At 37.3% G+C, this 24,648-nt stretch overlaps 1 protein-coding gene across 2 annotated transcripts in view; it reads right to left on the reverse strand.

Annotated features, from left to right (window-relative positions):
* Nucleotides 1-23,374, reverse strand: part of LOC140953560 (3',5'-cyclic-AMP phosphodiesterase 4C-like) — a 60,468-nt gene extending 37,094 nt beyond the window's left edge. Inside the window, exons 1-2 of one of the 2 annotated variants that reach the window (XM_073402970.1) lie at nucleotides 23,139-23,374; nucleotides 6,938-7,025 (exon numbers count right to left, since the gene is read on the reverse strand). The gene's annotated coding sequence lies outside the window, so the exon portion shown is untranslated. Of the gene's footprint in view, nucleotides 1-6,937; nucleotides 7,026-7,158; nucleotides 7,361-23,138 lie in introns of those variants that run through there. The other variant, XM_073402969.1, reaches the window with a different exon arrangement.
* Between the last annotated feature and the right edge of the window lie 1,274 nt (nucleotides 23,375-24,648).

Consider the following 24,648-nt stretch of genomic DNA (forward strand, 5'->3'; position numbering starts at 1 on the left):
CTTGCGTCGAGTTCATCTTGAAAAACAGCAACAGAAAGACGGGGAAAATCTGCAAGGTTTTAATCATGACTCAGGATTTTCAGAGACACTTCAGTTTCAACATATACATATATATCTTCGTGAATAAACATTGTTGTCCTTTTAAATGTTTCATTGAATGATATTATTTTCTTGTCTTGATGTTTTGTCAAGCCGTCTCTTTCTTTTTAGTTATCGTTTTTCCGGCTGTTGTTTTCAGTCGTACATGAACATCGCATGCAGGAGAACTCAAAATGTCGCATGTATCAAATACATACATACATAGTCATACTTATTTATTGCTCGTTCCCACAGGGCTTTTCAGAGTCAATGTTACAGTAATAATATTAAACACAGAAAGCTAAAAACACGAAAAATAATTAACTAACTGAAGGAGGCGTCCAGAAGAAGTCGTCTAAGTTGACGCTTAAAACTTTTAACGGATTCGCTTAGCTTGAGCTCTGCAGTTTGCTACTTATTCCAAAGGGAAGTCGCTCTATATTCGAAGGACCTTTGGCCACTAGCAGTGCGGAAGAGTGGTATTCTCAACATTTCCGAGTTCCTGGTTGTTCTTGTTGAAACGGCATATGGATAAATGGAGTTTAGAAGTAAAATGCACACGAAAATAATTCTGAGACCTCTTCCTACTAGTGTTCATTCAAACACTGGACAGCTCGCTCTGGAAGTTTGGACTCAGCTTGTCAAAATTCAGAAGTGGCCAAGCAGACGGGTTATTTTGGAAATTCTATTAAAAACAGATGTTTTCGAAAGTTTTTGCTCAAAGGCGATTATTTAATACCCTGCATAATTACATAACAGCAGAATGACCTGACTGAATAGTCCCGTCTTATGCTACATTCTCTCTATACTTGTAACGAGAGAGCTCCGCTAATATATGAGCACTTCAAGTGGCATATTATGCTACTTTTGCGAGCAAAATCTATCAAATCCTCATACACCCACCACTCCCCTAAGCCAAGGAAAAGACTAGGTCTCCCTCATATAGGCAAAATGTTAAGTTAGGTGAGGGGTGGGGGGTGGGGGGGCTGTTTGTCGTAACTAACAATTTTGCAAACATAAATTTGTTCAATTCCTTTTACTTTTGTATTGGCGATGGCGGCGATCATATCTTTGATTATATGCTTTTGAAACAGGACTAACATTTCGTCGGACCTCACAGCAGTTATCACTTGGAGGTGACGCCGCAAAGCTAGTTGAATCTTCCAGACGTTTAGGTCTTCACTTGGATAATGAACTCAAATGGGACACTCGTGTAAATAAGCCAATCAAGCTCACACTAAAAAGTTGAGCCTACTAAGATCTTTGCATTTCCTTCCTGCAGATAAACCTAGAAACGATTTCTACTTTAAAGTCATCTTACCATCTGTTACATATGGCATAGCTTTATGGGGATCCGGTGAAAGTACACTCTTTACAGAACTTGAGAAAATTCATGTCCGTGCCGCAAAAATCATACATAAATGAATCAGACTAGTTAACGCCCTCTGAAGAAATCCTTCCCTAAAAACGACTATAGTTACAAGGATGCCAGTCTTGGCGTACACTTTTTTTTTCTTTTCAAGGTACTGCCCCAACAAGTACACAAGGACTTTTTCAAATAGATAACTGACAAATACGATCTCAAAAGAAAAAATTGTTTTACCCTCTCCAAGCCTACCTGGAACTTTCTAATAAAATCAGTCAGATATAGTGCGGCTAAACTATGGAGTGGCCTTCCCAATAAGATCAGGGCAAAGCAAAGCTTAGCCGCTTTTAGAGTGGTTTTCGTTTGAGTGTCGTAAAACCAAAACCAAAGTAATTACTCTGGCCAATCACATAGGACACAGACAATACATTGAACCTATCAAAACTCGAAGTAATTACATGTGGCTGACGCAAAGCGCGGGAAAATGCATGCGAGCGCGTCACAATTGGCTTTGGTTTTACTTCTGATTGGATGAAAAGGTGGCGCGAATCTTTTAAGCCAATCGCATCGTGTAGAAAGTGCAAAACCAATTACTTTTCGACACTCAAATGAAAACCGCTCTAAGGAGGGGCTTAACGTTACTGCTATCTATTCAGCTTGAGTTATGTCATACACGACCACATCAGCAATTATCGTGATTAAAAAAAATATGTTGTTGTTGTTGATAATATCTTGATTCCAGGAATCACATCTGGGATTTAGCCGAAATTTAATTCGACAATTCAGTAAATTTATGCGTTAAAATGTATGCAAGGTGAGACAACTGCACTTCAGCAATTCAAATATATTCTACTTATAATTACCACGCGCTATGAAAAACAACAAGTAGAAAACGCGAAAAAAAAAATGTTAGCTTAAAATTCTGTCACGTGATATGTTTTGTCGTTCGCGCTTGCCATGCACTTGGTGTCTTCAAGGGCTGTTTGATTCCGGAGGGCTTGCATTGCAGGTGCGCAGAGCGATTCCCCTAATCTTAATCCTTAACGATCAAACTGATTTTCGTCCAAATTCGTATTAGAAGAGCATTTTTTACTTAAATTTCGTTATGTTCTGCGAAAAAAAAAAACAGATGGAAGAAAAAAAAAAGATCGGGAAATGAAAACGAGAAAAGAGGCGACGGAATATTCTGAGGAACAGAGAGAAATAGCTTGTGAAAACAGCCGTTTCTCTTCGCTCACCCAAGAGGGACGTCTGCGCCCAGCGACAGAAATTCCATACTGATGATATAAATCATAATATAATCCGGTTGTTACGCATGGGGTTTCAAATGTAAATTTGTTTGATTTTATGTGTCTCCTGGTAAATTATGAGAAAGTTTTGTGTCCTTGGGGCGAAAGAGCTCCAACAATGCCAAAATGCGTCTGCAAAAGAAGTCAGAATACATTTGAAATTGACGAAAATTGACTGCTTTGTAGTAGAGTCATCACGTTTACATTTCACCTTTGTGACAGTTTGTCTTCTGTCTGTTGTTCGTAAACAATAGCTTAACCATATAACTCCTGAAAGAGCTCCTGAACAGATTTCGGACAGATTTTACGTCATCAGAATGGAATTTCTGTCCCTGAGGTGAAACGTCCCTATCTGCTAGGAGGGGGAAGAGAGGGCTGTTTTCGCAGACTAAGAAAGAGATTGAGAAAACAGCACGAGAAAACAGACAACTTGACGTGCGTACTTGAGAAATTGGTAGGATTTTTTTAAAAAAGATTTTCTGTTATAAGTAAAATCCATTTGTAATGTCGTGACGTGACTTCCGGTATTGTCCAGATTTGTTCTTGTCTGTCTTGCTGTTATTTCGCATCGTTTTTACACGTAAAATACAACAGTTTGGGTAGTGGAATGTGATAAATTCGAAACACTCTTGAAATGTTTGCCTTCAGGCAATCCCACAATACGTTGCGTATTCATGAAAAACGGAAAAGAATCAACCCTGACTTATTATCATTCCTTTTAAGATTTATCTGCAAAGCTTTCCCATTCAAAAGTTTCTCATTTTTTTTGGTTTTCTCTCTCTATATATAACAACTCAACTTGGAAATCATGGACCAAACCATGCCGACGAAAACTATTAGCTGAAGAAAACTATTAGGTGCACGTGCGGCCATGGAGCGGTATCAACAAGAATTTTGCAGGAAATTTACTCCTAGCAAACAGATGTAGTATTTTCTTCAATGACAAACTTCAGAGATATTCAGAACAGCTGAAAATAAATATATGCCGACAATAGTTGTTTGTTCCTTTCCCGTACTCATGATCGAAATAAGGGAAAAACTCAAAACGTCAGCATAGGACTAAGCGTGGACCAAGCGTGCGAAAAACTTACACAAACACTGCACATGCACAATTCGCAATTCTTCCAACCGATGCTTTTAAACTCCAAATTTCTGAACAAAAAGACGCCTCGCCTTGTGCTGGTAAACATTCTAGTACCAACTCAGAGAAGAACGTTTTAAAAGCTTTTTTTGATATCACGTTCTATTGTAAACAAGGCTGTAAACTGCCAATTATTTATACATGGAAAGCAAAAACGTTATTTTGTTAAAGTTTTTATAAAACCATATGTGTGCGTACTTGTTAAAATGGTCACTCTATGGCCCTGCAGGGGCTTTGGGATCTTAGCCAAATCCAGGGCCATTATGTTTCTGTTACTAATTTAAGACAGCTTTACTTCTCTCTCATCTAAATCCTTTCTTAATATATGGTGAAATCACTGGGGTAATACTGACCTATGTAACTACTTTACACCCGTTTATTGTGTTTCCAAAAAATTTAGTCAGAACATCACTTTTGCTCAATACACTCATCATACTTCTTATTTACTTAAATATCTAAATGTTATGAAGTTTATTGATGTTATTTATCATTCAAATTGTATCTTCATGTTTAAATTCCAATCTAAAATAGTGCCCTCTGCCTTTAGTAATTTCTCTACCCCGATATCTTCGAGGCACAAGTATAAAACCAGGCTCCCCTCGAGATGTACATTTTGCATTCCTGTTTTTTTTTTACGTTGTGTTATACTTATGCCTCCATGAAACAACTCTTTAATATTCTGAATTAATCTATAATGTCTCCTACGGCTAGATTAACCTTTTAGGTATTTTCAAGGTTGCTTGTACCTTACGTATCTGGTATTGTCTTCTTTAATGTCTTTTTTTCTGTGTGTGGTATAAATAAAGTGCTTGTCTTGTCTTGTTAAGTATAGATAAAGTATATTAGAGGTCCAAAAACAGACCCTTGAGGCACACCGACTGATAGAACGCTCTTGAGAGGAGCAAGCTATGATTTACTGTGTCAAAAGCTGTCCATAGATCTTACAATATCAACGGTACGTTTTCTTCTTTGTTTAAAGCTAATATGATATCATTGTAAGCTTTTACCAATGACGTATTAGTTCTGTGGAAAACTTAGGCGGATTGTAAAACCGCAGGAATATCAGAGGCAGTGAATTAGTCATTTAACTTGTTTAAAATGGCCTATTTGATTAATTTTGTCTCAGACCTGAGGTTGGATACATTTCTGTACTTAGCTAAATCCTCGGAGTCGGCTTGAACCTTTTTTTAAAAAAATGTACTGGCAAATGGCAGTCTTAACGCCTTCAGACATCTCACCTATTGCGATAGATTGGTTAATATAATTCTTCAATAGGGGCACCAGGGCATCGTAACACTTTCGTATGAGTGATGCAGGTAACGATCACGAACTCAAGATTTTATTTTGCGTCGTATCATCAAATCCAGAAATTGATTATAACCGAGAGGCTCAAAGAATTCACCCAAGTGGCGCTCGCAACTAGCAAATCGGCTGATGAACTGTTATTATCCCTTCTAGCTTCTATTTCACATCGGATACACTTGACAATAAGTTCAAAATAGAGCCATGTGGGCCACCGTAGCCTGCGGCTATGAATGTGTGCTTTTGCTATTCTCAGCACGCGGTTTAAGATTTTATGATCATTGGGAGCTCCGCTTTAAGGCTTACCTAAGTCTTAATATTAAAAATTGTAAAATGTTTTTAAATATTCCCAAGCGATAAATTGCTGGCTCATTAAAATTCATTAATATGTATATTTTATTTTATCTTATTTGCGAAGAAATTATAAATAAAAATAAAACGTTCCGACGTCTTAAAGAATTCTCGTAGCGTAAATTTACCTGGGGATACTTCCTAATTTAAATATTGTGTTTAACTCTGAAAATTGAATAACTGCATGGCTAAGTGGTTCGTTTGTTATCTTAGCAAGAAAAATATTTTATTTGCGAAGAACATCTTCTTATATTTTAAGAGCCGTAAAGAACTTATTGTGTATTTGATCATAACCTTCACTCAATATTCAGAGATATGATCGACCTTTCTCTTCCTCATGCGAATGCTGTTAGCTGATTTTCATTTTTTCACCTGCCCACGGTTCAGATGAAAAAGCCGTTCAACACAGCTTAAAAACGAGGGCTGCAAACTAAATGGAGTCACCAGTTTAGAAGGAATTACAGTTTACTGCAGATGACAAAGTGATTCCGCAAACATTTTCCTTTAAGAAAAAGACATTTAGTGATTTGCATACACCGCTAGTAAGATAAAGAAAGCACAGCATGACAAATTCACTCAAAACCTGTCGAGTTTCGCACATAAAACACTAAATACGAAAACTTTTCATTTATACATTATTTATAGCGACGCTCCTTCTTCCAATAACCTTAATTTTTGTTTCTCTTTGGTGAAATAAATCTCATAGGTTACCGTTATCAGGCTATACTGCTATACCAGCGATCGCCTGGAGGTCTGTGAAGTAAATAAGCAAATTACTAAAACCGACAGATTTTTATTCATTCACGCTACCAAAGCGATCGGCCAAACAGGTCTAATTATTTATTTTTTTAAATAAACACATTTTCGTTAGGAAAGCTTATTACAAATAAACCTTTCAAGGCTTAAAAGCGAATCCCTCGATGAATTAATGTTGGAAAAGACTTTTTAAGAAAATCCCCATTCGCTATTGGCATTATTATTAATATGCATTCATGTGCAAAATTACATCGTCAACGCAGTTCAAACTTAATGTCGAAGTCCAAATTTTACCACTATTTCTTTTTATTGATACAAGAGTGATGCCATATTCAAATGAAAAATATTGGACTGAAAAAATTTTGAACGAGGATATTTGAATGTATTATTGCAATTTTCTTATTCAAACAAATATTGAATATATTCGTTGAAACATTACCAAAAACTCGTTTCGAAAAATATTATTAGCTTGCGTGGGCGACGCTTAAAATGTAACACATAAACTTCTCATAAGCTGCCTTACTATTTCTAAATTTAATGCTAGGAAAGGATAAAAAAAAGAACACGGAGTATTCAACTACACCCTTCACGGGTTGCATATTCTTACCTAAAAATGTAAACAAGGAAAGCAGAATTATATTCTTATTTTCTCACCTATGAATATTTACTGTCCTAACGATGAATGTTATGCTCCGTTTATCCAGTTTTCAAGGTGCTCCGTCTGACAACTTTCTTTAAAACCCTAGGACAGAAAAACAATAATCGTTCGCTCGTTTAAATAGCACAAAATGGAGTCGAGCTCGGTCTTAATAATTTCAATTGGTCATTCAGCAAGGGAAATGACTTCCCGCCCAGCTTTATCTAAATGTCCTTACCAAAACAGCGAGCAAGTTGTTAATTGACCACAGCTTTTAGTTTGAGCAAATGGCTACATAAGAAGCCTAAGGAAAGTAAAGTATCTTTCGAAGCAGCTATAGTTTGACTTCGACGCTACTGCAGACGGTGTAAGAACAAACACTTAATATTTGCAAGAATATTCACGATGCCAAGTGAATTGTTCATTAATACCCCACATTGAAGTCAACGGTGACGTTATCGGATTGTAAGAGGAAGTGCTCGCTAAATTTCTAGTACAAAATAACTAGCATTCATTAATATTTATGAAAAACGCTTTCGAATACAGAGGTATTGCAAAGCGACTGAGTTCTAGTCACAGAATATCCGTGTTTGGTCCATTGCAGCTATTTTCGAGGTCACAACTTGTTTCACAGAAAAATAACTTTTTGAAGGAGCAAATATTGCCTAGAAATTCTGAAGCTTGAGAAAGGATAACCTTGCATTCGTTAACGATGTTCCATGTTTTTCTACTAACTTTCCAACTACTTTCGGAGAGAGTGTTAATTTTCACATTTTATTATACTTTCTTCCAGTCCTTAACCGTACGCGATGTTAAGCCGAAGTTTTTAGGAATGCGTAAATGTGAAGAGCTGGAGAACCTTTTCTCCAAGACCCGATGAAAGCTCACCTCGGCTGGATTTCAAGGGCGAAACTTATTACAGGCGAATTCATTGCCCGAGAGAGAGAGTACAGTTTTTTGTTTTTGTCAGAATCTGAATTCAAGTCTCAATCTGAAGATGACAAGATATGACTGAAGATTAACCTGTGAACAATTTCGCTAAGGTTCAGGCCTGGGCATCTCTAAAGAAAAATGTTTCACCTAAATTTAAAGAGTTAAAACTAAATAAATAAATAAATGGCAAATAAATATCGCATTTTACATGGAATATTTTTGCAATCCAACTCTGGGAACGAGATTGGAATCAATTCTATAGCCTGCGAAATCAGCCGTCTCTCCTTGTTCATCGCCGTTCGCTAGGGACGTTTCGCCAGGAGGGACGCCTGCGCCTTAGCGACAGAAATTCCATACTGATGACGTAAATCAATTTTTACATAATAAACCCGGTAGTCTTGGGGTTCCAAAAGAAAATTTGTTAGTTTATATGTTTCTCCTGGTCGATTATGGTAAAGTTCTGTGTTCTTCAGCGAACGAGCTCCACCAAAACTCCAATGCTTCTGCTAAAGAAGAATTCGATATATTCCACGAACATTGACTGTTGTGTAATAGATTCATCGCGTTTACGTTTGAAGTTTGTGACCGTTTGTCTTTTGTTTGTCGCTATTAAAAAAAGCTAAAACCATATAACTACTAAGTCGACCAATCAGAGCTCCTGACCAGACTTCGGACAGGTAGTACGTCATAAGTACGGAATTTCTGTCGCTTAGGCGCAGACATCCCTAGCTGCGAGGAGCGGGGAGAAGGCTGTTTTCGCAGGCTACCATTTCTGTGGCAAAAGGGCAAAATGACTCTAGCTTACTAATAAACGTGTAAAATAACAATTAGTTGGAACAAAAAAAAACTTTAATTCTTAATAGCTTCATGGCATTTAGCCTGCGAAAACATCCGTTTCTCCTCGCTCTTCGCCGATGGGGACGTTTCTCGCGGAGGAACGTCTGCGACTCAGCGACAGAAATTCCATACTGATGACGCAATACAATGTTTACATCATAAATCCAGTAGTCATGGGGTTCCAAATATAAATTTGTCCAATTTTACGTGTCTTCTGGTCGATTTTGGTAAAGTGTTGTGTTTATCTGTCAACGAGCTCCAACAAAACTCAAGTGCTTCTTCTAGAGAAGACTATATTCCACAAATATTGACTGTTTAGTTGGAGATTCTTCGCGTTTACATTTGACCTTTGTGGCCTTTTGTCTTTTGTCTGTCATTCGTAAACAATAGCTAAAACAATGTAACTACTCCGTCGACCAATCAGCGCTTCTGATCGGATTCCGGACAGATTTTACGTCATTAGTATGGAATTTCAGTCGCTGAGTCGCAGACGTTCCTCCTTGCGAAACGTCCCCAGCGGCGAAGAGCGAGGAGAAACGGATGTTTTCGAAGGCTACAAGGCATTAAACTTTCTCAGGCTTGTTGCAGTAATTTGGATTGATTGCGTAAGGCTATGTGCTCGATAACTTTAAGCAGCTGAAAAAGGACTAGATTTAGTACAAATACAGAGCTCTTAACTAAAAAAAATCGGACACTCAAGATTTTCTTTCATTCTAGATGAACGATTCGTCTACATAAAAGTCGCTCTCTTACGCACCCATTGACGACTGTTCATTTTTAGGCAGTGCTTCATGTAAATTTCATACGAATTGCACGTGCTATGAATATTGCACATTCAAAGTATTTGCACGCGAACGTAGCGTTCTAACGCCCCATAAGGCTACGTCCAGGCGGCACCGGACGAAATTTCGACCGGCTGAAAATTTTACCGCGGCCCACTCTGTTCCATATTTTAGCTCTGTTTACAGGGAGCTTTGAACAGCTAGGCGTCTATTTGGTGCTGTGTTAAGGTCGCACAGTGTCTTGAAATTTGCAAAGCAATTTTCCAAACATGGAAAAAGTCTGGAAAATAGAGATTAACTCTGGAAAAATGGTAAAAAGTCTGGAGTTTTTTTTCAAATCTACAACAAGTGCTTTTGTGAATTTTTTTCCCTAAGTCAAATGCCTTTCAATCTCGCCTGTAGCCAAGACATTTAATCGCATTGTACCGTTGATACCGTGGTTACTGAGGTTTGCGGTTCATCTTAAAAAAGGTTAGTTCCTGCTTTTTTCAAGGTCTCTATTGACCACCAATTTGGTAACCTTGGGTCTGGAAAAATAAGCTATTGTTTTGGAAAAAGTCTGGAAAAAGTCTTGAATTTTGGATCCGAAAAAAGTGGTTTTATTTTTAAGCGGACAAACTGACCTTGTACCAGAATAATTTAAAGTATGTTGAATTCTCTTTTTTTTACATTTTTCAAGGGCTATAGATGTAAGTAGTTATCTTTAGTAACACCAAAGAATATTTCTTATGGGAGTTCGAGAACGTAAATTAATGTCAAATTCACAAAATGACATCTTACGAATAAAAATTTCCAGAATTTTACCTGTGTTTTCACAATTCTTGTGAAATTTGAGATTTGTTTTCTCGGGCTCCCACGAGAAATTGTCTTTGGTGTTATTACCGATATATAATTAAAAAGCCGCTGTACGTGCATATAAAGTTACATGCGACAACTTCGCAAATGCAGCCACGTTACCGCAGAATTTCTTGATCATAACAAAGTCCAGAAAACAGATCTTACCACTGCGGTTTGTAAAATGTGAATGAAGTCCTCCATTACAATAGCTGCCAGTTCTGTCTGTAGGCACGAAATTCTTACGGATCGACTCAACAAAATACAGCTGCGTACAGTCTGATGTTCAATTAATTTCTACTTCTGTAGTAAACAAACCATGAACGTATTCTTTCATTGTACGTTCGCTTGAATAAAGGTTGCCTTTTCCTGTAAAACAGCTTTCATAACTTATTATTTAATGAGTGCAAAAACTCGTGTTTTGAAGTGCTGCTGTTTGTTGTTTGACTGAACTGAGTTTTGAGAAAGTTCAGCGCCATTAAATCGTGAGTCATGATTGGCTTATGATGACTTTAGAGAGAAGACATGACTTGATCACGGTACTAAAACCATATTTTTTACCTAAAAGACTCCATTCTACTAAAAGTTATTTTATAAAAGCAATAGACCACACTTTCTATGGATTTACCGGCGTGATAACCCACTTGGGATGTTGGGAGAACACTCGAAAAGCTTGTAAATCACTCGCCTTCGGCTCGTGATTTACAAGCTTTTCTCGTGTTCTCCCAACATCCCGCGTGGGTTATCACGCCGGTAAACCCATAGAAATTGTGGTCTATTGCTTAAAAAATGACCGTAAAATTCCCCAAAATAAGCCCCTCCATGTATAAGCCCCTCCAAATATAAGCCCCCCAAACCGATAACACAAAAAACCCTCCGTTAAATCGCCCTTCCAAATATAAACCCCTGGGGGCTTGTACTTGGAACATTTCCCTCAAATACAAAGTAAAACAAAGCAAAAAAGGTAAATTTACTTCCAACTATAAGGCTAGCCCAATCGATTTTGAGACGGAAGTTTCCCTCCGTAGATAAGCCCCTCCGGATATAAGCCCCTTCAAAAATAAGCCCCTCAAAAGGGGCCTTTGAAAAGAATATAAGCCCCGGGGCTTATTTTCGGAATTTTACGGTATAATAATAAATACAAAAAACTAACAACAACAATAAATCGTGATGGAAAGACTTTCAAGGTGCATTTTTAGAGCATGAAAGCCTGTGGTCGGATTTTTTCCTGGATCTGCATATGTGTAAGGAGGCGTACGCTGACTTTTTTTATTATAGTTTCTTTTGAACCCAATATGAGTGAATTCTTAAGCAAATCGGCGGGTTTTTCCCGAGATTATTCACGCTTTTCAGGGAAGATTTTCAAGAATGAATCAAATCATTGGCTCTTTGTTCTCGACACAAAAATTGGTCGACTCACATCTGTTGGCAAAAGCAAAAGTTTAAGAGGCTTTCCAAGTTTCGTGTTTCCAAATGTCAAAACAAACTGTTTAATTATTTTAACAACCTCGCCAAAAGTTTCACCTTTTCCACTCTTGAACTGTAGAACAACACTCCAACTGGCTCTGTAAGTGACAAAGTAAAAATCTGCACGAAGAAAGTAGCGAATCACAGCAGAGAAAATTATTCGCAGTTTACATTTTTGATAGGATTTGAAGACCTGCTAACATTTCACACGTCATGTTTCTGTGTAATCGAGTGTTTTTTACAAAGTCCGCCCTCTGGAAAATATTGAAGCAGATATGTTCAATTGAAATGCAAATGCAACGACTTGGTTTCAAATACAACTGCATACCTCGACCAGTCTTCACTTAGCTTGTCGTACGATTGACAAATTTTCAGTTTCGTAGATTTTGGTGCAATGGAAGCGAAAGATTGAACGAGATAAAATAGTTTTTCTTTACTCAGAGAAAGATATCGTGTGTCTCTGATAATTTTTGCGCAAGCATAACAGGCTAAAATGTAAATCCAACGACATCAGTTAATAAAAAAAACTACCTACCTCGCAACTAGATCATAAGCTCAACCCTGACAATTATTCAAAATTCCAGTCGCTGACCGAGTGATTTTTTTTCGGAAAGATTTTGAAACGAAGAAGAGCAAGCCTTAATTGCACAGGCTGTTAAATCTCATATTTCACTTAGTGGACGATAACACAGATGTTCTCCTATTTGACGTCAGCAAGATGGATTAACCAACACTGAAATTCATATAGAAAAGCGTATTAAATTGTTAAAAGACTGCCGCCCTGGCAGATGGGCTGAATATTTTGAAAAAAATTATTTCACACGGTTAAAGAAAAACTGCATAAAATCTACACGAGGAATCTCTGCTTTTTTTGCGAGATACTTGGCCAGTAAGATGCGCACAAAAAAATTTTGCAGCTATTTAAATCGCCTCTTTCTACTTTACTAATTCAACAAGCATTTTATTGTAGGCTGAAGCAGAACTAAATTGATTAATGATCTCCTCTCAAAAGCTTAATTGCATTTATTTATTGTCGGTTTTGTTTTGGTTACATAAGCATTTAGGACTCAACATAAATCATTTTTGCTTATTAATGGTTCAGCATTCAACTTGCCCAATGAAATACGATTTGCTTTTTTTTAAGCGAATAAACCAGTGCATCCTGATTGCCTCTTAGCAGGTAGTATACAATATCGATAACGATCCACCTGTCTAGCTATCCCCTGGGCATAAATATGAATGGAATTAAATGAAAAAAAAAAGCTTGTTTTGCGATGAGCTCGAAATATTGTATTTGTGATTTAATCTAAAGGTAATAAAGTTATTGAATTCAAATTTCATGTGAAAAGCTAAGTACGTGTGAACAGAAGTTATCATGAATTAAACAGAATTTGTTTTCAGAAATGTAAATCAAATAACAGTTTCTTACCGAACGAAAATAAATAAATAAATAAATAAATAAATGCAAAATAATAATACTAATAAATAATTGCTGCCCAAGATCAGGCCATCAAGACCATCTACTATCGTAGCAAGATCCTAAAAGATGGTACAGACCCAATGTGCAGAATTTGAGGTCAATTTCAGGAAACTATTAACGGAACAGGGTGCCCTGAGTTAGCTCTGAGCTGGCCAAAACTGAATACCTACACAGAGACAACAAAGCGGCCACACACTTACACTGGAACATCTGCAAAGAGATGAATATAGACACAAACGAGAAATGGTACGAGCATGAGCCCCAAACAGTAACAGAAAAAGATAACATCACAATCTTGTGGGATTACGCCAATACAGACAGATGGTGAGATAAAGGCCAACAGACCAGACATTGTAATCAAGAACAAAAAAAAAAAAACACTGCCTGCTCATTGATATGTCCATCCCCACCGAAAAGAACACTTCAGTTAAAGTAACTGAAAGACTCTCAAAATACAAAGACCTTGAAATCGAAGTTCAAAGAATGTGTGTGTGCGTGTGTGTGTGTGGGGGGGGGGGGGGGGGGGAGGGGGGGTGAAAGCTACAACAATTCCGGTAGTGATAGGGATCCTGGGACTTATTAAGCTGCGAAATTTACCTTCGAGGACTTCGACTTTAACAGAATTTTCAGGTAAACTTACATTTTACACATTATGCTGAAGGAGGGTACGAAAATGAAAGGATATTTATATTTATTTATATTATTTATATTTATTTATTTATTTATTTATAGATGTTTCACAGACGTTTTATATATTTTTGATAGAGTTTTCAAGAAAAATTGGGAAATGCGCCCGATCTGAGACAGATAATTTTAGTGTTAATTTTTGCTATGTGCTCAGCAGATTTTACTTGCGGAAACGGATCCTGACGATCCAGTCAGTGTTACGTGAATTGCTTTTAACGGTAAACTTATGGGTTTTAGAATAAAAATTTTCAAGAAACAATTTGTCTGTTTATTGTTTTCTGTTTGTTCATTCATAACATTAGTTGAAAACATGATCGCCGCATCTAAGTCTTTAATGTTAACTTGCGTTTCATCCTTCTTATTCAGTGTCTTATTACTCGCATCACTTCTGCGAAGATGTCAGAGAATTTTATACAAGTTATACTTTCCAGTTTAGCAGCTAGTGAATTTTGTTTTTGAAAATAGTGTTACTAGTTTAAATATTCTAGATACATGGTAACTGATTTTTTTAAATGTTATTTGCGCTAATGGTCAGGCAAAAATCGTTTTTGAAGTCACAACTTTGTGAAATCGCTCCTCTTTTTGCGTTCGAGTTACGAGAACGCAACCCCTAATTTGTGTTGGGTGTTCTGTGCGTTATTGGGTAGCCTGTGCAATTAATAAGGGAGGTTTCCCAGGCAAATGTGTGTCGTCGTCGTCGACACACATTTGCCTCGCTTTGAGGCGCTTGCTTACGTTTTGCCTCACTTTGACGAACTAACTCACGTGGTGATTCGTGCCTCCTTAAGCGTTTGCTGAGGTCTTTTATTCTGTCTTCGTAAGGCGTTCATCTTTTAAAAGTTTGCTGAATCTTCGTAAAGCGTACATATTTCAAGAGTTTGCTGAAGGTCTACTATCGATCTGTGTTTGCTGAATCTTTTAAAACGTTCATCTTTCAAAAGGCGTCGGCGGCCGCTGTGCCACAAAGTAGATCTACCGAGTTGTGTAGCTCGGCGGCCGTTGTGCCACAACGTAAATCTACCGAGATGTGAAGCTCGGCGGCGCCGTTTCATCATGACTTGTGATATTTTCGGCACCGGACAAACGAACATTTTAGGCCTATGTTATTTATTCGGAAAAACTTAACAACAGCCCACAGAAGCTCCACTCAAATCACTGAAATCAACACACTCGACCAAACTACTGCACTTATTGAGACGGACCATACGATATCACTAGCCTTCAAGGCTTTTTCATAACGATACACAGTTTAACTAGAGGTTTCGCTGAAAGCATTCCTTACGTTTAAAATTAGCCATGATCAAATTAAAGCCCGGTTTCCATATGGTCGCTACCATCGCTGTGATCGCTGAGAAAAAAAAAATTCAGCGATCGCAGCGATCATATGAAACCACTCTCTAGCGATCGCAGCGACAACAGTCGCTGAGATGTAAAAAGTTCTATATCAGCGATCGTTGTCGCTGCGATCGCTGGAGAGTGGTTTCTATATGATCGCTGAAATTTTTTTTCTCAGCGATCACAGCGATCGTAGCGATCATATGGAAACCGGGTTTAATCTATCGCAAGAACTATCCACCCTTCCTCCTCAACTACTACCTGTACGCCTTACAAACATATCGAACGCACTCTTCTAAGCTCCGATTAATCCTAGTAATACGGTGCATATCATTGGTAGTCGATTTTGTCTTGTTAGGACTCAGTCTTGCTCATTTGGGGATTAATAGTGTATTCCGTTTTTTGTCAAATATTACCTCGTAAAACAGTAAATGCTTTTTGCACCGCATCATTTACATCGCGATACAAGTTTTCCTATAGAGTACTCGCACGACAATCTCGCTTATCAGTAATTCCATATTAGGAAGTAAATTTTGATTGGTTCCCTAAAAAAACCGAGCATTGCGACAAAGTTATACGCTTCGGGGTTATATGCTTCTGGAAGGTCTCAATGGGGTGATAGCTTTGACAGTTGACAGTTAATTTTTTTCAAATTTTGACGGTTGACGGTTAAATTTCAGAGGTTTCGACGGATGAAGGTTTTAAGCGTAAATTTAGTGCAAGAGTTCAAGAAAAATTTTTTAACTTCTGTATTAATTAATATTAACTGTTGTGTTTTGTACGTTGTCTTGCCCTTTTACCAAGAGAGGATAAAGGGGACAGAAAAGGCATCCCCCATACATACCCTATTCCATAGGTAATTCGTCTCGAGTTATTTTTAGAATCGGGATAAAGTTACCTCGCGCGCTGCGTGGATGTTTCATGGAGGTTTCGCATGACTAAACGCCGTGCAAAACATGTCGTGCGAAAGGCAATGAAAGCGTAAAGAGATCGAGAGCATTTCTGAACATTGAAAACATTGAACATTGAAATGAGTCGGCGTTCACCTGGGAAAAGGGAATCGCTGGACTCTTTGACAACCCGTGAAATCAGTTTAACTCGAAGTTGTCGTAACCTCAGTGCTTTAATAAAATGAGAAATTTCGCCGGTCTATTGAAACCGGTCGTTTGTATAATAAAGCAAGTAGCTAGGACGCCAAGTGTTATTTTTGTTAAATAATAAAAGACTAATGAAAGTATAAATATCAAACCAGAAATTGCTCTCTTCAAACTGTAAATTATAAATGATCCTGAGAGAATACTCAGTGTGTTAAGGATTTCCCTGCTGTACTGTTAGCTCTATACAAGAGAGGAAAGGCGATTCTTTTTTAATTTCCATTTCGCTGACACCGCTTTAGTAGAAATCTCTCTTTAGTCGGTTTCGTAGACAAAAGGAATAGCAATATCGCTCTCCGCGGCTTCCGCCATTTTTTTCTGCGTCAATTCGTGAAGGACGCGTGGCTCTGAGTGTGGGTCATCCACGCGGAATACATTCGCGCTACGTGATTGGCTGTAGTCTAATCCCCCTTAGGATCTGTGGTCTTAAAAATAACTCGAGACGAATTACCTATGGAATAGGGTATGTATTGGGGATGCCTTCTCTGTCCCCTTTATCCTCTCTTGCTTTTACTTATGAAATTTCGTAATATTTTCAGATATAAGCAGACGTAAGCAAGTTGTAAGGTCTTGTACTGTTTTTTCCAGTTTAGAGATTATTCAGCAGATTCAGGAGCCAGAAGTCCATGAAGATCTGCTGGAGTGGTAAGATTTGAAATAACTTGAAACTTTTAGACACTTAATTTTATTCCGTAGTTTTGACGGTTTACGTTACAAAATTACCTCTCTCGGCGGCTGATGTTTAATCCCACTGAGTCCCGCCTATAAGCGAACTCTTGGTACAATTCTCGCCTCATTATCAGCAAATTCTCAAAGTTCTCTGACGAAACCATGTAAAAAATAGCAAGCCTGAGTTTTTTAAGATCATAGGAGGAGTAATTCTAATTAATTTTCCCTGAAATTTCATGCACGACACTTCTCGAGTGTTTATGATGAATGTGTAGCTCTTTATAGTTCCTGCTATAAAGCAATTCCGCAGGTTTTTACTGCTTGCAAAAAAATAACCTACAATATTACGCTGGCCTACCAGCTCTTTTATAATTCAAACTAAGAAGGTTCATTTGGAAGGGGTGTTACTTAAGTACTTGACAGTCAGTATATGTATTATGATCCAGTGGCCCCCTAAGTGAAGCCAACTAAATGGAGACACTTTCCAGATCAAAACAACTTTTAAGTTCAATTTGTATACGAATGAAACCACTGTAAAAAATGGCATTACCAGGCTGAATTCGCAAATTTCAAGGGTTTGCTTTTTGCTTCGATTTGTGATGCAATTCAGAGGCCACTTGAACTTGTAACTTCATAATACTTCACATCATACTCAGCCGCTTTCAATAATTGTTAAATATACAATGGGTGAAGAAAAGGATAACTAGGATAAAACTGCGGAAATTACCGATTATTACTGATAAGATGACAAATCAAAGGATATCCAGTTTATAGCGCGTTGCGTTCAATCTAATGCAAAGGAATTTGTGCCGGAATCACTAGTTTGCTGGGACCTAGGCAAGGAAGGAAAAAATCTACAAAAAAGACTGTCAGTTGTCAATATTCAAAGATAACTTAGCAAAGTTACTACTACTAATAATTAATGTCAATAAATCAGGAACAAACGTCTATTTTTACATTTAGAGAAGTTACAAATTTTCTCTGAAAAGTGTGTGTTTGTGTTGACTACTTTTTTAAAAATCAATTTTCGCACTCTGCTTCACCGGTATGCTTGATCATTTAAACAACGTTAAGATGATTTATTTACCATGCTACTATCTTTTAATTTGAATTTTTTTCATATTATTTCGATTACTTAAACTTGCACCTGAAAGCGATATGAAAATCCAGCCCCGAGGCTAGCGGTTATATTAACATTAACTCCCCAGAATAAGGCGTCAAAGCCTGTTACGAAAAGTGGTCTTGATTCTGTTGCGGTTGCTTCTAAATGAAAAGGAGCAGTGGTCGCTTCATCCCTTACTGTAATTAAACCTCTTATGAAATATACTCACACATAGTGGTATGGATTTCTAACTTTTAAGTCTGTAAAAAATTCTATACTTTGATCATTCACAGTATACTACTTCTCTTACGATTTACTTTGTTCAAAAAATGATGATTTATTTCAAGTATTTTAGCTCATTACAAAGTGAAATTCCTTAAATGTTTGGATTGAAGCTTTTGGGACCAAAAGGATTAAGATAGGCGGTCGTTTGTTCGAGGCGGTTACTCTGGATGTGGTTCCGGCAGTCGCACCTAAGGATTTCAGAAACTGTTTGAGGAAACACTTTCCTCTTCTTATAAGTGGACTCTGATCATGCCGATTTTGCAATATCACACAAATGCTTCATACGCATGCAAAATGTTATATCTCAGTAATAAGGCAAAGATCATTCGCTGAAGGATTTCGTCGTATCAGGAAACGTAAGAGGCAAAATAAACTAACAAAGTAAATGCACTTGTCGAGTCGTCATGCTGCTGGTAAACTGATGTCCGTTGATATTAGCGCCGACAATTTTGATTCATACTTCTCTAAACGACTATTAAAATTTTCCTACACCAGCAGCATGAATGTCCTAAAATTAGTGGTTCGCAGAGTACTTATAAATGTATTTTCTGAATGTTCTAGCTTTACGCGTAATTATTTCAATGTACGATGACACAGAAAAAACGTGTGAATAAAATTATGCCTAGCAATCGATTCCAGAACTCGGTTCTTAAATGGAATATAACCAAAAAATACTGCCTTAAGTTTTCTTTCACTGGGTTCTGTTAACTTTAGAGACACGCATCAATATAAACTTTATCTTTACCGAGCAATCGACCCACAAAAATACAACAAATCATCTCAGATCGTTGTTTTCATTTTCCTTACCTGTTACCGAAAAGCATCGACCAGACGGGTAGAAATTATGTTCCAAACATGCAACCCGTGAAGGTTAAAAGTGCAAAAACACGGAAAATCCAGCTACAGTTTGTTTTCTCTATCCGTGGCTACTTAAACTAGTATTCACATTAACACTCACCGATCTATAAAATTGCTGCAATGTTTTTCCACCCTAAACGTAGGATGATGATAAAAAATGAATGCTAATGCCTAAACAGCTGTAGAAATCCGATAATTGTTAAGGAAAACAGGAGGTTAGTTGAAAGGTAAATAGATGACCATAATCGTCTGACTTCTTTGAGAGATTAGTTGGAGAAATAACGATATGCTCTTGAACATGACAAAAGGTAAAACCAAAGCTTTGTTCAAATGAGATGCTCAAAAATATCATACATCTTTTAGCAACTTTCACCGCAACAGTTCACGTTGATGGTATTGCCGAAAAACTCCATCGACACTGCCAATCAAGTTATCATATTTGACATTAGGCAAATTAAAGCGTTGGCATATTTTATATAGGAGATCTATTAAAACACAGCGATGAAAAAACAAACCATGCTGACTCCGGTCTCAGTTATTGGAAACTTAAAGATAATGCTCAAAATGCTTCGTAAAATTCCTGGCAAATAATTGTCGTGTTTGAATTGAATCTGTTGGCGATTTAAAAAAAAGAAAAAAAAAAGGAAAAAAAATTCCTTTTTTGCGAAGCGAAAATGAAGGCCAAGGGAAACGCAATTAAATGCTATTTGTATGTATGTCAACGGGTGTCAAACACAGTTTCTCTATTATTCCACAATGGCTTCCTGGTGGAAAGTCCATACTTTAAATTCTACTGCCTACGCTTATGTTAGCCATTATCAAATCCGCGACATTTACACGTGAAACAGTTTCCTGTCCTTAGCTTTTTGACCACGCAACGCTGAGTGGGTACTTTATCAAATGGTGCGACTTTCACGTTCGGGACTATAAAGGTCAAGTTCGCCTGCTGCGAGTGGTCTTGCAGGTAAAGAGACCTGTTTGAGCCAGGTGCTTAAAGATAAAGCTCCCAGTCGAGAGACCGTAATTACTCGAAGGCGCTTATCTTCTAAGAGTGGTGCTAATTCAGGAGGGATAAAGTTCTGGGGACGTTATCTTCAAACTTACCTGCCATGAGCACGCAAATGAAAATGACTGAAGCATATTTCAATAGTTTCAACCAATCAGAAGCACTACCCAGATCTGTTTAAACACATTTCTCGCCACTATTTGCAAGTTTTGATTGAAAGCGTACTTTTTTTAGCGGTTTAAAGCCTGGATGAAATGTACGTTGTGTTCGGAGAATGTCATTGATTGGCAATGTCTCTCGCTAGGACGCCTAGAACAAGATAAAGTTCTCCTTTAAAGTAAATCTTGAGGTCTCTTCTTGTGCCTTATATTATAATGTTAAATTATGGTCATGCGACACGTCACGTGTCTAGAATTGTTGCCGAATTCATTTTGTTTGGATAAACAAATTGGCGTTTCTGATGGAAGATAAACATACTTTAATCTCAGTCTACGTTTGGAATGGATTTACTCAAAGTTTAAAATTAAAGTTTTAAATAATTCAAGGTTAAATTTGGGAATTCAGTACTGAAAGCTATACTGATAAATCATTTTCCACAGGTTAACATTTCCATATCATTAAACCGAGCTCCTAGAGTAAAGTCGCTAGAACAACAATGAATGACGACATTTCTATGCCGTGGGAGGTCACAGCAAGACTTTAACTTTAGGAGAGTTCGCCCACAATTGACCAAGTAAGTGAGTTGGAATGATCGCGACTAAGATTGAAGGAATGCGAATTCGCATTTAAGCGACGTTTCCACCGCCGTGGCCGTCGTGGTATCTTAACTCCCAGCTTGAGACATCTACACCTTGTGGGAAAAAAAAATACTTCCGGTCACCGTACCAGACGCTTCCGTTGTCTCATGACCTCCAACAAGGCTCCACTCTCTTCATCGTGTCATCAGAATATTCGTTCTGAATAATTCATGTATTTACCCATGCCTCTCAATCGTCACAGATGACCTTTTAATCTAATATTAAAATGAAAGGTGCTCTACTTGGCTAGTCTTGGTTTGCAGTCACGTGACAAGGCGGCCATTATGGAGGTCAAACAATACAATAGGCCATCCCAAGCCTCTACTTCAAAGCGAGGCTAAGTACGAAGTCATTGATTTAGAATGAAAATGAGAGTTTTGCGTAATCGGAAATGGCTTTTTTTCAGACTTGCACACGCACAATTCACCATAATCAGCGACTGTTGGCCAAATTTGGAAGAATTTTGCGATTAATCAACCGATGACGTCAAAAGTGCAGCACAGTTGCGGGTTAATGCACCGTTAACCCAGAAGACCTGGGGACGAGTTGAGTTGTTTTGGTTATGAAAAAAAAAATAGCCGAACAGTCGGTGGAACATTCTACTCGTTTCACGACGAACTAAAAGCATAGCAAGAAGACAACTCGACGGACAACATCTGCTATTTGGAGTAATTTGCAGACCTGAACAGCCCTGTATGTTTTAAACATGCACTATCGAGGTGAACTTAACATTCACTTGGGTAAGCATGCTTTAGCTTGTTTTTAAACTGAAAATGATTTTCAATGAATAATAAAGCCATTAATGAATTCGGCTTTCGTAGGAGGGAGAGTATTATCCACCTCGGCCGATAACACCCTCCTCGATCTGCATAATTCTTTATATCCTACTCAGCCTCATTCATTAATTGCTAAATATGGCCGCCATGACCTAAGCTAACTACGTTTGCTGTAAACCAGCATAATAATAATAATTATAATAATATTTTGAATATTTACTGCAAACTCTGTGCAAACCGTCGAAATTTTCGCACAGTCGTGAGCACTTTTTGAAGAATGATGCATTTTCGCAAAACACAATTATTGATTCCTTGTTTCATTATTTTTTTGTGTACTTATGCCTGCTACTTGCTTTAAACCTGTCATAATTTATGACAACAAACTATACTCGCGTCTCTGAAATTAACGGGAAAACTGCTCTGTTCTAGTTTTATGTAGGCAAAGTTAATATGAGGAAAATTGAAGTTTTGCTAATCCACTCACTGTTTGCTAACAATTTGTTCATTAAAATCTTCCTCCAGTTGTGCTTACGTAGTGTTTCGTTGAAGGTTGAAGTAAAATGAACGTTCTAACAAATGTCTATCGCACATAAATTCTGGCACAAAAAGGAAACTGATAAAGGGAAAATCCCATCTGTCGACATTGAAAATTTTAATTAAATATATTGCATTTCACTTCCAGGAATACATTGCACAAATTACCGGACGTGGGGATATATTACAGTATCTTTCAGTTAAAAAAGGAAGCTAAATTGCTATCTTAAGAACTTAAAAATTTACGACAATAAAAATTGCTGACTTCTATTTGAGCGGCAAAAGGGAAAAAGACGAATGTTTGGCAAAGTTAATCGCGTTATTGATTGTTCCTGTGCCACGCAGAACCCGAATAAAATACTGAGAAGCAATTATCACAAACAAAGCGCCTTTTTGCGATTTAAAATTCTCACTTTTTCTTGTGTGTAAATTTATCCGCTCAAAAACTCTACAGTTTCAATTTACGACATATAATATGTAAATCAGACACGAGATACAATTGCAAAACTTGTATCGCTCGCCAAGTCTCCATATACTCCTGTAAGTTATCGTTATGTACTATTCTTTGCTGTTAAAATTTTCCTTTGAGGTTACAAAGCATTTAAAAAACAATTAAGAGTTTCATCAACAAGCTAAGAACTATACCTATAGGAGATACAGCAAACAAACACACGACACCTACCTATGTTAGCATGAATGCGTCCGATCTAGTAGCATGGACAGAACGGCCAAAGTTCCGTCTTATTAATCCAGCAAATTCTTCACTTAGACACCTTGGCCGCAGATACGCAGTTTACACGTTGAAAGGTTGGCGGAGGAACGCTTTTTTAAAACAGTCAGGAAAGTCGGCAGGATAAAAAAGTTTTGGTGAGGGATTTTTTGTCTACATGAACAAGTCCGTTACGCCGTTGGTGCACAAATTAATTCATTGCTGATAGTTTCAACGGCGGCAGCTGTGGAAAACAATGGTAATGTCAGGTTGATTTTAGATTAAAATTCATCTCTTTGGAAACTCTCAAGTACAATTGATTTCTGGCAGAATACGTAAATTAAAGACGTAATAGTGCCGCAAAATCTAGCAATGGCAAAAACAAGGCAAGGACCATGTTTAAATTTTGTAACACTTGAACTATTGTCTAAAGGAACACTTGATTTGTAATTCATAAACGCAAATTTTCTGAAAAACTCGGTGTTTAAATTAAGTCAACAGATAAATTTAAATGGGAATTTTTACGTTTCGGCTGTTTCGTTATAGCTACAACTTAACCAAAAGACAAAAAAGGTGTCTTCCAACACCTTTTATTAATCAGGTTCTTATGTAAAGAAAGACCTGTCCATTGAACAATTTTCAATTGTCAAAAGCAAAATGACACAAAAAATTGAAAACACCTCTTACAACTTTTCCATTACCAACGAAATATTAAAATTCGTAAGACTCTTTGGTCAATTTAAATTTAAGAATAATCTGTCTGATATTTTTCCACTAACAGTGTGAACATGAGTTGTGTTAATTTCAACTGAGATATCTTAACTGGTAGATCGTAGTATCTGATCCCTTAAATGTCTTTGCTAACGCATGTACCTGAGCAAAACGAAACATTTTTTAAGATTGTTTAGTTTAAATATTACCTAAGGCGAATTTCTAAAAGAAGAAAACAAACATTAGTTTAACACTTTGCAGCCCCAACGATTTTTAAAACAGTTGCTAGGTAACAAATTAATTGAAGCAGCAAATAGTTGCTCCGTGAAAAAAAAAAGACAAAAAAAAAAAAGGAAAGGTATTCGCTATCTTTTCCAAAAGCTATTTTTTTGGCGCATCTAATCGGCGAATACTTGTTCGCATTTTTTGCCTAATTAGCATAGGCTTATCATTATCTGATGAAGCTAATAAAATGTAATTTCTGAACATTGAAAAAGCATAACAATTTCAGATATCTCTGAAAATTTAAGCCCGATATACCAGATAGTCTGGGAGACATTCTCTTTGAAGACCGCAAAATTTAGAAATAATGTATAACCTAATTAACGTTTTGCCACCCAGTAATTTTGCACTTTTTAATTGCTGCTATTTTCTCGTATGCTAATGAACTTTAACTCGTATGCTAATGAGCAAAAATTTAAACAATGACGTCACGATGAATCCGCCTTTTGAATTCCCAAAATAATGGTCAAGTTTTTTTATTTACGACTAT

This window comes from Porites lutea, chromosome 12 (genome assembly GCF_958299795.1).
Source record: "Porites lutea chromosome 12, jaPorLute2.1, whole genome shotgun sequence".
Classification (NCBI taxonomy): domain Eukaryota; kingdom Metazoa; phylum Cnidaria; class Anthozoa; order Scleractinia; family Poritidae; genus Porites; species Porites lutea.